Source organism: Triturus cristatus, chromosome 6, assembly GCF_964204655.1.
Source record: "Triturus cristatus chromosome 6, aTriCri1.1, whole genome shotgun sequence".
In the NCBI taxonomy this organism is placed as follows: domain Eukaryota; kingdom Metazoa; phylum Chordata; class Amphibia; order Caudata; family Salamandridae; genus Triturus; species Triturus cristatus.
The window spans coordinates 425964676-425984317 of NC_140589.1; the positions used below are offsets into that span (position 1 = coordinate 425964676).

Sequence of the window (19642 nt, forward strand, 5' to 3'; positions counted from 1 at the left end):
GCGCCCCTTCCTGAGCTTCAAAGGATACCTGCCTAGTTACTGGCACACACCTAGGCCTGCCTCTCATTGATCTCTCTAGTAAGGCTGGCACCAAGAGGAGGAATTGATCTGAACTGGTTTAAGGGGTGGACAAAGGATAGCCCTCCACTACAGGCTGGCACTAGGTATATAAGTGGCAGCCCCAGAAACTCTCAGGTGAATACTCCTGGAGCCTTGAGGAATCACAGAAAGGACTGTCCTGCTGTGTGACAAATCTGACGGAAGACTGGACTAGTTTGCCTTTAACTTAGGATCCCAGAAATTACTCCAAAGGTCAGTTGAGTGACCACTTGTTTGAGCTACAGCAACAAGCTTCCTGAGGTCTCTCTTCCTGCAACTACACATCACACCCGTTCCAACTGGACCTGCCCTGGACCCAGCTGACAGCCCCTGTTGGAGTGAGTACTAACCCCCAAGTAGTGCCCTGCAGGTCCTACCCACTCGACTGGTGTCTAGAAGAAGGACTTAAAAACTTTTTGCCAACTTTCTGCCTGGGGAACCACTGGCCACTGAGGTTGCCATTGAAGCCACAGTCATCAACATCGAATCACTGGTCGGCCTCAGCTTGCTGGTTTGCCCAGCTGAAGGAGTTCGGACCTCCCAAAATGTTTCTACGTCCGAACATAGAGGGCTAAATTGGAACTGATGCAGAGAAGCATCCGATCAACATTAGGACCTTCCTTGCTCTTCAGCAACCAGCCGTCATTGAGCCCCGCTTGGGATCCAGCTTGCACCTTGCCCTACCTGCTGATGAGTTGTCAACAACACTTCTACTTAAATGTTTCTAAGTCAGAAGCTAAACTTTCACCGGGGAAACGTGGTTCCTGTATGCCATCCATGATTCAGTGCAGTTGGTCTCCACTTCTGATTTGGACCCAGTCTAGCTGGACCAGATAACCATAGTTGGCACTTTGTGATTTTAGGTGCTATTTTTTTATTAACATACTCTCTATTCCTCTAAATTGCCTTACTATGTTTCTTGTATTGTGCTTTCACTATATTTGTGTTAGAGGCAATGCGTTAAGTATTTATGCAGTATCCAATGTTAAGCCTGACTGCGTTGTGCCGAGCTACCAGAAGGTTGAGCACAGGTTTATTTAGTGTCCCTAGTAGATCACTCTGACAAGCACTGTGATTATCATCTGAGGTAGGTTCCCACCCCCTCCATTAATAGCCCAATTTCTTACAATGAAGCAGAGAATCTGCCAGCATTGGAGCCAAGATCCCCCTCCGATAAAACATTTCCTGAAGGCACAGCATACGGAGGGTGTCCTATGCTGGCTGGTAGTAGGTGGAAATTATTAAACTGGACATGAAAGAAGTGACTCGAACATGATTCTCTCACTCAGGGAATGGAGATAGATGACCTGCCCAAAAACCAGAATCTTTGGTATAAACAATGTATGTGAATTGAGAGGCGCAATAGCATCAATTAACAAATTAGTATGAATACAAGGATGGGAACTGTCAAACAAATTGACACAATGTTATCAAATATGATTCCCTGTAATCTTTCATACGCCCAGTATATGCATGTTGGGTTCATACTGTGCCAAAGTGATACACCCTTATGCAGGGCTCTCCAACTGATAATTATAGTTTCTGATCATGTAAGGTTTACATATGCACATTGCAATTACACTGGGGCAGTATAAAGACATACCGGTAGGCAAGAAGCTCTTGTACCACCTATATGTAATTTCTAGTAATTGAAGTTCTACAAACATACAGGTTACAATGATATGTCCATTATATTGGGCACGGATTAGATCCAGGTACCCTTGAACAGTGAGGAAGTATTCTGCCACTTCTCACAACCCCTCTCTGTCTCAATACCATTTGCTTTCACATCCTTTGTCCCTGCTCCCGCCCTTCCCTTCTTACTCTCCACCCCCGCTCTTTCTAATGTTTTTGTTGAGGATAGAATTTGCACAAAATGGCTAATGCAATAGTTGGTGTCTATCTGCTGATCAACCACGAGATAAAATCATGCAGCTCTTCCCATGCATACGGTGCTTCGTGAGCACCGCAAAGGCAATTCTTGTAGTTACAACACAGGCACGCTAATTCGGGTATACTTGGCCTGATCTCTTATTCCAGATTAGAATACAAGATGGCACTGTGATATGAACCTATGTAAGACTTTTCTGTTAAGATCGGTGATGACACTCTTAATAAGATGGGATTGATTTCTGAGATGTTAATGCAGCAGTATTGTAATGGAGAACACTTAGTGGTGACTAAAAGACATGGGGTTGTTTCCTGGAGTCAATTTTAGTTGTAGCAGGATTTAAGGGTTCATTTAAGCCTGCTGAAAACATGTTATTTCCATGTGGATTAGAATTAGAAAGATAGCTGCATTGTAAATAGGCGGCTTCCCATGGTCAGGAATCAGCTCTAATTGGCAACCTATGTAATATCATGTAACGGGTGCCTTGATAATAGTTGTGTTTTTCGCCTCTAGCCCATTGTAAGTAAGGGTGCTAAAACATCATTGGGAATTTCTGGCTCTCTGGCCTTATAGTTCAGTAGTGTATTGGGTTGTCGGTTGTTTTTGTCACACCATTGGGTATTGGGATATTAATAATACATTTGCAAACTCCTGGGGTGAGTTTTTATTGTATTTCACTGCACCACTGTTGATTGTCACACTAAGGGACAAACAAGAATATAATTGATTTGCAACCTGAAAGGTCTCTGTTTTTCCATTCATGGCCTGAAAGTGTTTTTACAGGTTTTCACAGATGGACTAAATCTGTCAAAGAATGAGTCACACTGAAACGTTTTTCTAAATTCTTGGAGATTGAAATGCAGGTATGCTAAATCACACTTGCATTTCAGGACCCAACTGGTGGAAATCTGACTTGGCAGATATTGCCCTTTGCCCAATTTCACCTGGACCCATATAATGCCTGAACGGCCATGAGCAAGTCATAATGGCTAATGCACTCCTTTAGTGGACCTGTCTACACATTCAAAGGTAGAAGAATGATCTATGAAACATGGAAACTTTACTGCCCCAACAGTGTGGACACAGTAGAGTGCCAATACACATACAGCCATGAGGTTATCCATGATATTCTGAAGATACCCTGCCTGGTTGAATGGGAGGAGGAATTTGTCTTTCACACAGAATTCAAGTTCTTCTAAAAGGATCTTAGCCCATGCCTTTGCTTCGACATTTGGAAAGGCGATAAATCAATAACTTAAAGAATCTTTAAAATTGCCCTTCTTGTGAAGCTGATGAAGCACTCACCTTTTCCAGAAGTCAGGGATAATGGCCTGCTCAAAAGCAATGCAGATTTGAACAATAATCAATGCGAGATTGTCGATCCGATGCCAATTTTGTCCACAGCTCTAAAGATCTTGACCACTGTTCTTCTCTGACCACAAAGTTTGAAGAAAATGGCAGAGCCCCTTTTTTCTTAAAAAACTAGAAGACTCATCCACCATGGGATCTATACATAACAATTCAATGTAGATTATCCAACTGTTTAGGCAGACACTGCTTGCATTATGAAATACAGCCATTCTGTCTAAGCCACTTACAAATATCCAAAATCACATTTGGTATTTAGACTTGGAAATGTCAAAGATCTGACCCCACTGTATTTCAGGGTAATCTCTCTTTGCAGCCAAAATACTTTGCTTTATTTTGTGCTCTAAATTGCGTATTAACGATGTTTTACATAAGTGCTGGGGTGAACGACCCACAAATTACAGTATGGTGTTTCGTGAAAAAAGTATTTGTGGACAGCTTTGTCGAAAAATCTTGCAAAATACACACGCTGCTCCAAATCAAAAAACAAAATTTTTCTCTTCTAAAAGGGTTATAAATAACTCAATTACTTACGGCTAGCAGTCCATGGGTGTTTTTCCAGACATAAAACAAGTTTTAAGTTTACTATACCATTAGATCCATCAAAGTTATTTGAAAACAGCTGCTTCGCCAATTGCATTCAATGGTCTACAGTGGGAACTCCAGTTTAATTTCAGTGTTGGGGGACAAGGTCATTTTCTGTTCTATCATGTACACTTAAACAACAGCTCCAATAAAATATATAATTATGGAAGATACATGAAAAACAATGCCGATGATGTGAGAAAGAAAACAACAAATACATGTGTGCAGGTCTAAACTTATGTCCTATAACCTCCTGACAAGTACTTCTCTTCTCTACACCAAGAATAACCGTGCAGGTCGTTTTTAGGTCGAGCTTCGACAGCGCTTGCACTGCCTGCAAGACCTGTTGTATCATCCTCTATTGGCTTTGGCACACCCACCGATTGCCATTGTTTGTAATCTGTGTCCTTTAGAAATGATGGCATTTTATTGGTGCATTTGTTTGAATGCCCCCCCAACCCCCCCCCCCCCCCCCCCCCCTCAGTATTCTTAGCTCCCTCCCAGGCGATTTCACTAAGGGAATATTTTTGTTGGCCATCACATTGTTACAGCGTGTGATGGCCCCTCCTCCCGTCTGGTTTATAGAAAGGCTATACCACCTAGGCCGTATTTAGAATCCCATCCCGTGCAAGCCGTGAAGTGATGGGCCCACCCAAACATGAGCCTGGCTCACCCAAACATAAGCCTTGGCCTTCGCAGTGAGGACATGAAGGCCAATAGAAAATGGGCAATATAATTTAAAACGTTCCTCCAAACGTTGTTTTTCTTCCTGTTCTGAGAGTTACGTGATTGGGTCTGGGCTTTTTCTCACACCCATCCCCAATCACATAACTTCTTTCAGAAAGGTGAGCTATGTCCTGCAGGTACAAAAGGGGCATGGCAAGGGGGAAAATTATTTATTTGGCACCGAGTAACTTTTGACTACCTTCCTGCTGTGTGGATATTTCCTTTTTTGTTTCAACACGGGAGAAAAGAAGTTTGTTTATTCTGTTTCACCTTTCCTGACCCCTGCAGCTGCTAATCAGATCAGGCTGTGACACAAAGTTTGATTATTGGAGTAGGTAAGAGAATGTGTTACTATTTGGTCTTATTTATAAAATCTATACGGGCCCAGCAAGGCACATACTTCGGTATGCTTTATTTAAATCGTTTTTATCAGGGATGCAAGACAACAATAAAAATGTCCAAATAACTGGTGAATAATGATCCTGCTGGATAGCAATCCTTTGTTGGTATTTTTGAAATGCAGATAAACTGTATTTTATGTGGATAGCTCAGTGGGTTACTGCCTTTGTCACTGGGATTCTTGTGTTGCTTGCAGTTCAGAACTTATACTCCTAACATAGGACAGTAACCTATGAACTGTCAAAGAGCTGCATACAAACATGAATGGCATAGTTAGAACTTTACTTTGTTTTGTGTTGCTATATAGTTAGAATTTCCCCAATCTTTCATTATTTTAATGTTGCTAAAAAGAGTTTGGGCAGATATACATTTTTATTAGTAAAGCCAACCCCTAACCACTAGGGTATGCTTTAAATCCTGAGTTTGTGCTTCCCCAGCCCAAACCCTCTTAAAATATAGTGCCCACCATTATTGTAATCCTCATTGGCTTTTGTGACATTCCCTATAGACTGATTTACATACTTGTATGATTTTTTGTCTGAGTATAATATGTGCGTGATGTAAAGTACTGTGACACCCTACACTAGGAGTAGCACTATGCAACAAATGAAATGCATATGAGAGAAGGGCTATGGAGAGATGAAGGACACTGGTGGAGGGTGGCAATGAGGGAATCGGAGGAGTTGGTCATGGGGTGGGGGGGAATTACGGAGAGATGGGGCACTGGTGGAGGGTGGTAATGAGGGAGTCTGAGGAGTAGGTCATGAGTGGGAGGGGCTATGGAGAGATGAGGGGCACTGTCGGAGGGGGGCTGTGGGGGAATCCAAGGAGGCGGTCATGGGGGTGGCTACAGAGAGATGAGGGGCACTGTTGGGGGCTGGCAGTGAGGGATTCCAAGGAAGAGAGACGAGGGGCACTGTTGGAGGGTGCTAGTAATGGTATCTGAAGAGAAAGAGGTCATTGGTGGGGCGCTAAAAAAGACTTTCGCACTAGCACTAAAGCTGGCCCTGTCATGGCCTTTCTGTTTTTATTTAAATAGCAGTCAGGTAATTACGGCAATTGTGGAACATATTTTAAAGTATGTGCTAATTATATTTACTGCTATATTCAATGTTTTAAGTTTTACGGTGATATTACTAATGTTTTTTACTGGAATAATGAATGTGGAGCTGGATGGTGGATGATATGGGCTAGGGCCCAAAGTCAGCTGTGAGATAAGGTGCCCAGGAGAGGGAAGGTAGAAAAGTGGATAATCGGGCCTGGAAGCACTTGTTTTGAAGCCTGACATGTTGGAATTTGAGGGTTTGCACTTAGGTCCAGACACTGCTCTTACTTTAAAATAACTCTCCACATGCTCTGTATACACACAGAATTAATCGGCTGTATCATGGGGACTGTTTGCAAGTATGATGTAATCTAGGGTGTGTAGGCTACCACAAGAAGCGACAAATCGGTTTGTTCGATAACACCACCAACCCGCAGGAAGACAGCTTGTATTATTTGCAGCCCGTGTACTTCTTTTTGCCTTTGCTCGCAAAAGACTATCAAAGTGACATCATACAAATCCTGAACCGACAGGGCAGTCTGGTTTTTATTTTCCAATTCCGAAGTCGGTCCTGCAGGGAATCAGAAAGAAGATGCTGCGCTTGGTCTACAGCAAGCAGGCAAGTGGATGTTGCCATAGAGGCCAGATGCCCGTTTTTTAGGGGGCTACAATTCGTTCGATTATGAAAATGCAAATCTAAGAATTGCAGAGTTTGAATGTGGCAGCCTGAAATTCCTTGATGTCCCATTCCACTGCTCAGCTTGACAAACTGCCTTCTTGTCCTGACCTCTATGTGACTGCATGAGTTCTGCATTTTTCTGTAGGTTAAGTGTGCGTATGTGTGTTTTGTGGGAGAAGTGGTGCCTTCATTGCGCATGCAGTTCTAATACTTATATCACATCACAGGAACAGGGGTGGGAGCATACCGCTACACCTCCCAGCAAGGTTCGCCCCTGGCATTATGGTAAATGCAGTCTTCTGTTGTTTACTTTGCTGAACTATTTACGAGTGTTTCGCCAGAGTTGGCGCAGATGGTGCTAATCTCTAGATGCGTGTTTCTGGTTCTTTAACCATCATCAATAAAGATTACAGGCTTCAAATTTGGGGTTTGCTGAGTAGGCTGCCAAACATCACATCAGGTCAGGTACCTCTCACTGGCGCGTGGGTTCTTCTTCCACGAGCTCATCAGCTCAATGACTCCCCGGGAGTGCTTTTAAACAGGAACAGGGGTGGGAGCACACCGCTACGCCTCCCAGCAAGGTTTGCCCCTGGCATTATGGTAAATGCAGTCTCATGTTGTTTACTTTGCTGAAATCTTTGTGAGTGTTCCGCCAGACGAGCTCGTGGAAGAAGCACCCGCGTGCCAGCGAGAGGTACCTGACCTGATGTGATGTTTGGCAGCCTACTCGGAAAACCCAAAATTTGAAGCCTGCAATCTCTACTGATGATGGTTAAAGAACCAAAAACACGTGTCTAGAGATCAGCACCATCTGCGCCAACTGTGGCGAAACACTCGCAAATATTTCAGCAAAGTAAACATGAGACTGCATTTACCATAATGCCCGGGGCGAACCTTACTGGGAGGTGTAGCGGTGTGCTCTCACCCTGTTCCTAATACTGATATTACATTTCAAAAGCACAACTCTTCTGCTACACCTGCAGTGGAAGAGCAAAAGTCACCTCTCTGACCTGCCAGCACTCTTCAATGAGAACCACCCGGGGGTGAGAATTTCAATGCCCAAGGATATGCTGGAGGCTCTCCTGAAATATCAGGGACTGGTTCTATCCAATTGTGACGATATGAATGTCAGCAGCCCTACATGCCAAGAACAGATGCATACTGGTAATTAGCATATTCAGTTCGAGGCATGTGGGCTGCTGAATTCATATCTGTGCATAGAATATATAGCAGTACCCTCTATTAGCGGCGGCTACCAGTGCCAGCTGCAGCAGTCTGAAAAAGAGTTTGGAGAACAGCCTGTCCTACAGCTGCCTGCTCTTTTGATTGCACATCTACACAATAGTGTTTGGTAAATGTATGTGTAGTGGACCAGGTGGCTGCTCTACATATATCATGCAAAGGAATGTTTCCCAGGAAAGCCATGGAGGCCCCTAACTTACGTGTTGAGTGGGCTCGTGGGGGAATCGTTAATGTGCGTTTAGCCTTTTGATAGCAAATTTGAATACATTTAACGATCCATCTGGCTATACCTGCTTTGGAGATGGCGTTACCTTTGTGGTGTGGGGCAAAGGCAACGAAAAGTTGTTTTGTTTTCCTAAAGACTTTAGTCCTGTCGATATAGTACATGAGGGCTCTCTTTACATCCAGTGTATGGAGTGCTCTTTCTGCGACAGTTTGTGGGTTTTGAAAGAAAACAGGCAGTTCAATAGTTTGATTTATGTGGAACTGCGATATTACCTTGGGCATGAATTTGGGATTGGTACGTAGTACGACCCTGTTGGCGTGAACCTGTATGAATGGCTCTTGAACGGTTAGTGCCTGGAGTTCACTAACTCTCCTTAAAGAAGTGATTGCTACTAGGAAAGCTACTTTCCAGGTGAGGAATTGAATCTCGCATGAGTGTAGAGGTTCGAAGGGTGGACCCATCAGGCGTGTGAGGACCAAGTTGAGGTTCCACATTGGAGCTGGTGGGTGGCTTGGAGGAATGACTCGTTTGAGTCCTTCCAAGAATGCTTTGATGGCCAGCACTCTGAATAAAGAGAGGTGCTGCCTGTTCTGGAGGTAGGCTGATATTGCGGTCAAATGGACACGTATTGAGGTGTATGCCAGATTGCATCGGTATAGGTGTAAGAGGTAACAAATTATGTTTTGGATGGATGCGTCTAGCGGGTTAATGTCATTATTATTGCAATAAATGACTAATCTTTTCCATTTGGCTGCATAGCAAGCTCTGGTAGTGGGTCTCCTGGCCTCCTTAATGATGTCCATACAGTCAGGTGGCAGGTTTAGGTAGCCAAACTCTAGGACTTCAGGAGCCAGATTGCCAGGTTCAGCTGTTGCGGATCTGGGTGCTGAATCTCTTCATGGTTCTGCGTCAAATGCGCGGGTTTGATCCGCAGCCTTTGGTGCGGCACCACGGAAAGTTCGAGAAAGGTGGTGTACCATGGCTGGCGTGCCCACGTTGGAGCAACCAGGACGAGTGTCAGTGAGTGTTGTCTGAGTTTGCGTGCCACCAGCGGTATCAATGGTGCTGGGGGAAAAGCGTACGCAAATCTGCCGGACCAGTTCATCCATATCGCATTGCCCTGCGACTGCGGATGTGGGAACCTGGCGGCAAAGCTTTGGCATTTTGCGTTTTCGCTTGTGGCGAATAGGTCTATCTCTGGATGACCCCACTGCTGGAAGCACGGTTGGAGTACTAATGGGTGTAACTCCCACTCGTGCATCTGGTGGCTGTGTCTGCTGAGCAGATCCGCCATCTGGTTGTCCTTGCCGGGGAGGTGTTCCGCCATGAGGAACATGTTCCTCTGAATGGCCCACTTCCACATGCTCTGAGCCAGATGAGACAACTGTGGAGAGTGTGTGTAAGGATCGCGGATGTTCTGCAGGAGCGTCTGGAGTCGTGAAGATGAGTCCACAGTCGTCCCCCGTGTTTCCTCGACTCTATCAGACTCTAGAGTGCGGAGAACCCACTGGGGAAAACAGGGAAACAAAACAAGGATAGGTGGGGGGATCCGGTAGGTCTTGATAGGTGATTCCGGCAGGAGGAACAACAGGAGCGTAAGAGATCGCAACAAGGCAAACAAGAAGGTCTCCCAGCTGTAATATAAAGGTGGTTAGTGGAATATCTCTGTATCGCCCCCCCCCCCTGTGCTCCTTCGATTCTGTATTTCCCCAACACCTACCGGGAATATCGTCTGCTGCTATGTATAAGTCTGTAGGAACCAGCAGGTGTGTTCTAAGTAGTAGTTCCTTTGTGGGCAGCTGCAGGGAATAAGTATACCAAGGTCATAATCCCAGGAAGGTAGAGTATTCCGTTAATACATAGGTAAGGTGGGGAAGATCAAGTACCTTGCTTATTGTGTAGAAGAGTGGGAAACCTAACCCCCTGCTCAATGGTCCTCGCAATATATCACCACCGGATTCCTGATAGCAGCTCAGGATGACGAAGGAGATGGATATAATGGTGAAGGGAGGAAATGATACTGGGGTCGTGGAAATAGGACAAAGGAAAAGACTCCAACTAACTCCAACCTTGGAGTTATCTTAACAGCAGGTAAAACTATAACTATACCTACAACTAATAAGATTTCAGGTATAAGACATGGATAAGCGAGGCGTTGGTATGAAGACACCATGACAGGAAGCGCTGGGAATGGAGAAAGCGCTCTGTCAATGTCAGTCTACCTCTTTAGTACGAAGTGACGCGAGACAGGAAACCCCTGGACCTCCAAACACCCAGCAGACCTTACTTGCATGAAGATGCCACAACCAGGGGAAACCCTCGCCAATATCCTGGAGAGAGTGGACCCCGTCCACACTCCGTAACAACAGGATCCACAACGCTACAACCACCGGAGCCGGGAAACGTCCACGACTCAAAACAGGAAACCGGAACTAACGCTACAGGAAGTCAGGCAACAGCTCTCGGGACGGAAATGGGGCTCAATGCTAGAACGCGAAGCGGCGTGTACACGCTCTTCGCCCCTTATATACCTGCCACCTGTAGGGGCTGAATCGCGAGGCATGACAGTACTCTCCCCTCACAACGCCCCTCCCCAGGCTTAGGTTTATGAGGGTACCTCTGATGAAACACCCGTACCAACCGGGGAGCATGTACTTCACTCGCAGACACCCAAGAACGTTCTTCCACCCCATAACCTTTCCAATGTAGCAGATACTGAAGTGTTTTACCCACGAAGCGGGAGTCTACAATGGTGTCCACTTCGTATTCTTCAGTGTCTTGTATGGTAACAGGCGAGGGTTTCTTAGGGAGTCGTGTACCAGGTGCAACAGGCTTAAGCAATGAGATATGGAATACCGGGTGGATTTTAAGAGCTGCAGGCAGTTCGATCTTCACTGCCACCGGATTGATCAGTCTCACCACGTTATAAGGACCAATGTATTTGGGCATGAACTTGCGAGGACCACTGAGTCTGATGTGTTTAGTGGAAAGCCACACCTTGTCCCCAGGAGCGTATATGGGTTCCAACCTCCGGTGTAGATCTGCCCCCTCTTTATATCGAACTTTAGCCAAATCAAGGTTGACTAATGTCTGTTTATGTAAATCGTGTAATCTCTGCACTAGGTCATTGGCTGCAGGAGTTGGGCTGCTAACGGGGATTCCCAGAGGCAACAGCTTGGGGTGAAAACCGTGTGAACAAAAGAAAGGAGTATGGAGGGTGGAGGAATGTGGACTGTTGTTATATGATAATTCTGCCACCCACACCCACTCATCCCACTCCGCGGCTGAGTGCAGCGCTTGGTTCCGTACATATTGTTCAAAGCACTGATTGACTCTCTCTGTTTGGCCGTCAGACTGGGGGTGATGACTGGAAGAGAGTCTAACGTCAATCTGCAGCAAGGCACAGAGGCATTTCCAAAATCGGGACACAAACTGGGCCCCCCTATCAGAAATCAAGACCGAGGGAAGGCCATGTAGCCGTACAACCTGTTGCAAAAAGATAGAAGCTAATGCAGCTGCTGTAGGTAACCCCGTTAAAGGAATGAAATGTGCTGTCTTCGTAAAGTGGTCTACCACCACCAGCAAGGTGTTATTCAAGCGCTTGGTGGTTGGTAGTTCCACTATGAAGTCAAGTGATACTGTGTGCCATGGGCCGGGAGGTGTAGCAAGAGGGAGCAGAAGACCCACCGGATTTTGATGGGAACTCTTAGTTTGTGCACAGACATGGCATGACTTCACATACTGTTCTATGTCCTGCAACATAGTGGGCCACCAGAACCGCTCACGTATGATCTGGATGGTCTTCTTAATACCAGGGTGACCCGACAAAGGGTGCGAATGATACCAGTCCAGGACCTGTGTTTGTAAAGCAGGAGTGGGTAACACCACCCCCCCTCGGACACACACCACTCCATCTGTACTGACCCACTCCTCTGCCCCCACAAAGTCAGGCATGGCCATCGAAAGTTGACTCTGCCGAATCCGAGCCCTGAAGTCTTCCTCCCTGAACACTCCCCCTAGGATGTGCCCTTCAGGGATGACAGGGGGCGCGACCTCAGGCACATCGGGAAGTTGAAACCCTAACCGGGATAAGGCATCGGCCTTGCCATTTTTCCTCCCAGGGCGGAACCTAATAGTGAAGTCATATTCACAGAAGAACTGGGTCCATCTAAGTTGCCTCATGGACAGCGCCTTGGTGGATTTAAGGTACTGGAGATTGCGATGGTCGGTGTAAACCACCACCGGGAAACGTGCACCTAAGAGGTATTGTCGCCACTCCTCAAAGGCTTTCTTGATCGCCAGGAGTTCCTTGTCCCCCACCGCATAGTTGAATTCCGCGGGAGAGAACTTGTGAGAAAAATAAGCAATGGGATGGCACACCCCGGTGTCAGGATCGACTTGACTCAGAACCCCTCCCACTGCCACTTGAGAAGCGTCCACCTCAACCACATAAGGCAAGGCTGGATCCGGATGGCGCAAAACGGGGGCGCGCGTAAAGGCCTCCTTCAAACTCCGAAAAGAGTCGTCAGCCGCAGTCGACCAGATGTACGGGACCCCCTTCCGCAAGAGGAGCGTGAGTGGAGTTGCCAATTCTGAGTATCCTTGAATAAAACGCCGATAAAAATTGGCGAACCCCAAGAATTTCTGCAGGTCCTTCACGGAAGTAGGTGATGGCCAGGCGAGAACCGCCTCGACCTTCACAGGATCCATACGAAGTCCGAGTGGGGAAACAATAAAGCCTAAAAAAGGCACCTCTCGTGTATGGAAAGTACATTTTTCCAGCTTGCAGTACAAATCATGAGCACGTAAGCGTTCCAACACACGCCGAACGTGACCCACATGTTCAGTCATGGAGGAAGAGAATATCAGTAAATCATCGATGTAGGCGATGACATGGAGGTCCATCATATCCCACAGGACTTCATTAATGAAAAACTGGAACGCCGCTGGAGCGTTGCAAAGCCCAAAGGGCATTACTAAATATTCAAACAATCCGTATTTAGTACAGAAAGCAGTTTTCCATTCATCTCCCTCCTTGACACGCACCAGATGGTAGGCGCCTCGTAAATCCAATTTGGTGAAATAGTTGGCATTACGTACTCTGTCAAGGAGGGAGGAGATCAAGGGCAAGGGATACCTGTTTTTAATAGTAACCTCATTCAATCTCCGATAATCGATGCAACATCGAAGACCCCCCTCACGCTTAGGAATAAAAAACAGCGATGAGGAGGCAGGGGATCTGGAAGGCCTAATAAACCCTTTCTCCAGCATAGTGTCCAGGTATTCTCGTAGGTATGTATTCTCCTTCTCGGTAAGGGCGTACACTCTGCTGCAAGGGATTCGAGCCCCAGCCTCTAAATCAATGCGGCAGTCGTATACCCTATGCGGGGGAAGGACGTCTGCCTCTTTAGGATCGAATACTGCGCTCAAATCATTGTAACAATCGGGCAGCTCGGATCTGGTGTCAGTCTGGTCCACCATAGAGGCTGCAAGAGCTACTGGGGCCCTAGTATCAAGAGGTTTGACAGGACGAAACTGGAGTGTGGCTGCCTTCCAGTCAATGATTGGGTTGTGTGTTTGCAACCAAGGGATTCCTAAGAGTACTGGTATCTGAGGTGAGCGAATCAAGTCGAATTCAATAATCTCATGGTGGTTCGGGTCTATATGCATATGGAGGGTGCATGTCTTGTGCGTTACGGGGCCTGAAACGAGAGAACGGCCATCAATAGTGATGACCGCATTGGGCACCTCCTTCTTGACGCATGGAATAACGTTGTCAGTTGCCCACTTCTCGTCCATAAAATTACCAGAGGCCCCAGAATCGATCATGATGGCCACATGCAAACCCAGGTGTTCTACTGAAAGGTAAGCTGACACATAGAGGTGAGTGACTGATCTAGATTCAGGGTCAGAGGAGGAGACTGTAAGGTCAGAAACGCCCAGGAGTCCTGTCTCCATGTTTCCTAGGCTTTCTAGTTTCCCGAACTCTTTGGAGGTAGGGGTTTTACGGGGCATGACCGCAGGAAATGACCGGCCTTCCCGCAGTAGAGACACAGTCTGTTGGTGCGACGCCTCTGTCGTTCTTCAGGAGTTAGGGGCCCTCTCACTATTCCTATTTGCATAGGTTCACTATCATCGGGAACTTTGACCACCTCAACTCCTTTTGCTTTGGCGGGAACATATCGCTGTTCTCCTTTCCCCTTTTCCTGCTTCCTTTCCTGGATACGATGTTCAATTTTCACCACAAGGTCTATCAACTCAGGACAGGCTGCAGGAAGGTCCACTATCTGTGAAAGGGCGTCTTTTAAATCGTCCCGTAGCCCTCTGTAAAACAGTGTACCCCGCTTTTCTTCGGGCCAATTGGATTCAACTACCAGTCTCTGAAATGTAGTGATGTAGGCAACCAGGTCTTGATTGCCTTGTCTAAAAGCCAACAGTTCAGAGTCTGCAGAGTGTGTATATGTGTGTCTATCAAAAAGCTTGCGAAACTCCCTCTTAAACTCGGTGTAATCGTACAATAAAGGGTCATCCCGGTCCACTAGAGGTATAGCCCAGTCCGCGGCCGCCCCACTAAGGTAGGACACCATAAATGCAACCCGGGCCTGATCTGTGGGGAAGCAGGTGGCCTTACAAGAAAAATGCAGCTGGCAGTGGCTAAGAAAGGCGGCACACCGCGAAGCATCCCCCGAAAACCTTTCTGGAGGGGCTAACGGGATGGAGGTAGGGGTAGTAACCTGTATCACTGGGTTGGGTGGATCAATTCTCCCTCCCACGGCCCCCATCTCCTGTCGATGCTGGAGGGAATCTATTCTGGCAGATAATGCCTGGGTTTCCGCTTGCAGATTGCCGAGCATGCCGGCGACGTCTGCAAGTGTAACCACACCTAGCTCCATGGCGCTCGGGCAGAATATTCTATACTGGCTTCGCGTTCTGTAAGGATCGCAGATGTTCTGCAGGAGCGTCTGGAGTCGTGAAGATGAGTCCACAGTCGTCCCCCGTGTTTCCCCGACTCTATCAGACTCTAGAGTGCGGAGAACCCACTGGGGAAAACAGGGAAACAAAACAAGGATAGGTGGGGGGATCCGGTAGGTCTTGATAGGTGATTCCGGCAGGAGGAACAACAGGAGCGTAAGAGATCGCAACAAGGCAAACAAGAAGGTCTCCCAGCTGTAATATAAAGGTGGTTAGTGGAATATCTCTGTATCGCCCCCCCCTGTGCTCCTTCGATTCTGTATTTCCCCAACACCTACCGGGAATATCGTCTGCTGCTATGTACAAGTCTGTAGGAACCAGCAGGTGTGTTCTAAGTAGTAGTTCCTTTGTGGGCAGCTGCAGGGAATAAGTATACCAAGGTCATAATCCCAGGAAGGTAGAGTATTCCGTTAATACATAGGTAAGGTGGGGAAGATCAAGTACCTTGCTTATTGTGTAGAAGAGTGGGAAACCTAACCCCCTGCTCAATGGTCCTCGCAATATATCACCACCGGATTCCTGATAGCAGCTCAGGATGACGAAGGAGATGGATATAATGGTGAAGGGAGGAAATGATACTGGGGTCGTGGAAATAGGACAAAGGAAAAGACTCCAACTAACTCCAACCTTGGAGTTATCTTAACAGCAGGTAAAACTATAACTATACCTACAACTAATAAGATTTCAGGTATAACACATGGATAAGCGAGGCGTTGGTATGAAGACACCACGACAGGAAGCGCTGGGAATGGAGAAAGCGCTCTGTCAATGTCAGTCTACCTCTTTAGTACGAAGTGACGCGAGACAGGAAACCCCTGGACCTCCAAACACCCAGCAGACCTTACTTGCATGAAGATGCCACAACCAGGGGAAACCCTCGCCAATATCCTGGAGAGAGTGGACCCCGTCCACACTCCGTAACAACAGGATCCACAACGCTACAACCACCGGAGCCGGGAAACGTCCACGACTCAAAACAGGAAACCGGAACTAACGCTACAGGAAGTCAGGCAACAGCTCTCGGGACGGAAATGGGGCTCAATGCTAGAACGCGAAGCGGCGTGTACACGCTCTTCGCCCCTTATATACCTGCCACCTGTAGGGGCTGAATCGCGAGGCATGACAGTGTGTTCCTCCCTGCTTCTGTATGTAGTACATGGCGGTCATGTTGTCCGTCCGGATCAACACGACTTTGTTGCACAAGTGTACTTTGAATGCTTTCATAGCCAGGAAGATTGCCATCAGTTCTAGAAGGTTGATGTGCATCTTCTTTTGTTGTATTGTCCATAGTCCCTGCACTGTGTAATTGAGTACATGAGCTCCCCATCCCTGGAGAGACGCGTCCGCTGTCAGTAATATTTGTGGAACAGGCTCTTGGAACGGTCGGCCCTTGCAAAGGTTTTGTGGATTCCACCAATGCAGAGAGTTGTATGCCCGACCGCTCACCAACACTAGGTCTTTTAGTTGCCCTTGAGCCTGATTCCATTGACGTGCTAAGCACTCCTGAAGCGGGCGCATATGTAGTCTCGCGTGTGGGACTATGAAAATGCAGGAGGCCATCATGCCTATCAGCTGCATGAACACTCGCGCGGGAAGGGAGTGTTGGGGTTTGAACTTGGAAATTAGCATTTGCATGCTGTTGATCCTCACTAAATTTGGCTGAGCTGTGGCTGCCAGAGTGTCTATGGTCGCACCTAGGTACTGTTGTACGTGTGCGGGTTGGAGATGTGATTTTGGGTAATTTAGTGAGAACCCAAGACTGTGAAGAAGGTGAATGGTGCGGGACATGTGACTGGCACATTGCTGGGCTGACTTTGCCTGAACAAGCCAGTCGTCCAGGTAAGGGTAGACATGAATGTGTTGCCTCCGTAAATGTGCAGCCACAGTAGCTAGGCACTTTGTGAAAACTCTGGGCGCCGTTGTCACGCCGAAGGGAAAAACCTTGAATTGGTAGTGCTGCCCTTGAATAGTGAACCTGAGATATTTTCTGTGTGATGGGTGAATGGGTATGTGGAAATCCGCATCTTTGAGGTCTAGTGTGGCTAGGAAGTCTCCCTGTTTGAGCAGTGGGAGGACTTGTTGTAGGGTGAGCATGTGGAAATGCTCCGAGAGAATGTAGCGGTTGAGGGGTCTCAGGTCTAGTATAGGTCTGAGTGACCCGTCCTTTTTTGGTATTAAAAAGTACAGGGAGTACACCCCCGTACCTTGCTCGTGGACGGGTACGACCTCTATTGCGCCTTTTTGCAGCATACTTAGCACTTCCTGCTGTAATAGCGCTAAGTGCTCTGAGGACATAGGACGGTGTTTTGGCGGTATGGTGGGTGGAGTTGAGGTTAATTCTAGGCAGTAACCGTGTTTGATAATATCTTTGACCCACCTGTCCGTGGTGATGGAGTTCCACGTGGACAGGAACCTTTGTAGCCTTCCCCCGACAGGTGTTATGTGGTCGGGAGGAAGGGAGAGGGCGTCACTGTTTGTTCTTGGGGGAGGACCTGGTATTGCCGTATCCGCGTCCTCTGCCCTTTGTGCTTGAGCCACGATATCCACCCCGGGTGTTTTTATCGTAGGTACTTTGTGTGTTGCCCTTGTTGTAGGTTTGCTGTGACCCCTGTCCTCTACCTGCTCCCCTATTTCCGGGGCGACGAAAGGAGCCACTCGGAAAGGTCTGCGTTTGGAGAGCCCCCATGGACTTTGCAGTGTCTGTGTCCTTTTTTATTTTCTCTAGGGTGGTGTCAACCTCTGGTCCGAATAAGTAGTCGGGGTTGACCGGCTGATTGAGGATGTTATTTTGAACCTCTGGTTTGAATCCAGAGATTCGCAACCAGGCGTGTCGGCGTAACATGACGCTAGTGTTTATTGCTCTGGCAGCTGTATCTGCGGCATCCAGTGCACACTTAATGGATGCGTTCGTGAGGAGTTGTCCCTCCCTGATGAGGATCTCTGCTCCCTCTTTGTATTGGTCAGGGAGATGTTGGAGTAAGGTTTCTAATGTGTCATAGTGTGCGCGATCGTAGCGAGCTAGGAGCGCCTGAGTATTGGCAATACGCCATATGTTAGCTGCCTGGGCTGCAACCCGTTTGCCGGAGGTCTCTAGCACCTTGGACTCTTTGTCCGGGGGAGGAGCATCCCCAGTTGTCTGCGAGTGCGCCCGTTTGCGAGCATTCGCGACTACTATGGAATCCAGAAGCAACTGGCCTCTAATGTAGGTAGGGTCCCCAGGCGCCGACCTATATTTCTTGTCGATCCTGGGGTTTATTACTCTTGCCCTGGTGGGTTCTTTGAAAATGTCCTTTGCTGGTTTGAGGACACCTTTCAACATGGGTAGAGTTTTGATATTCCTTTCTGAGGATGCGAAAGTTTCCATTAGAAAATCGTCCTCGATTGTGTCAGAGTGGAGTTGCACACCATGATTGGCCACAGCACGTTCAATGAGGGCGTTGAATGCGGCAGTGTCCTCTGTGGGAGACGTTTTCGCGCCCTATAGCTGCGTGTCCTGTGTATCCATAGGTGCACCCGGGTCTACAGGGTCATCCCAAGCCTGGTCAGGGTCCTGTTGGCCTTCAGGGTCCATCTCTCCCGGGTAGGGGATGTGGTCACCCATGTAGTCCTCCAATGTGGATCTGGGTAAGAGGTATGGAGAGGTTCGTAAAGAACTGGTTCCGAATCCGCTGGCAGCTTTTTCTTCAGCGGGATCCGGTAGGAGTCCAAAGCCGGCTCGGAAGATATTCTCCGCTTGTGGAGCATAATTCTGCCGGTGTCGGCATCGATGATGTGGGATGGCGACGTCTCCGTAGGAGAGCGTTCGGCAGGCGTGATCCTAGTGTGGGTGACACGTGTTCTGATTTCGAACAGTTTGGGCGCCGTGGATGGCGGCAGGCCAAAAGTGATGTTGGCTGGTGCCGGAGAAGCTTTTTGAGCCTTTTTCGGCTCGGAGCCCCACGTGTCCTGGAGGGCTGTCTTTTGTTTGATGCGTTGCAAGGACGCTGCAACTTGCCGTGCCTGGAACGCCGATGGTTCTTTGGCGCCGACCGGTTCTGTAGAGGCAGGCGTGGACTTCTTCGGCGCCACGGGGTCATCGAGGAGAGGTAGTAGCTGTCGACGGCGTCGATGATTGGGCCTTTAGTGCTGCTTTCGAGGTGGTGTGAGACGCAGCGGCCATTTTGACCTTTGTGGCCGGAGCCGATAGCTTCGGTGCCGGGAGCCGAGGCGGTTTGGCGGTACCGATGGTCTTTTTCCGTGTGTCGGTGCCGACGTCGGCTGCTGCGAGCTCGGCGCCGAAGTCCCGTTTGGTGCGGTCGGTGCCGACGGGTTTGGCTGGCGTCGAAGGTGTAGTGGGCTTCGATCCGACCAGTGTCACTTTCAGTTTCGGTTTCTGTGGAACCGATAAGACTTTCGGTTTCGGTTTCGATG

The 19642-nt window shown here is 47.8% G+C and overlaps 1 protein-coding gene across 1 annotated transcript in view; it reads right to left on the reverse strand.

The window, feature by feature from the left end:
* The window catches only part of LOC146817240 (glutathione S-transferase-like), a 465743-nt gene that overhangs the window by 139091 nt on the left and 307010 nt on the right, over positions 1-19642 (reverse strand). The window lies entirely within an intron of this gene.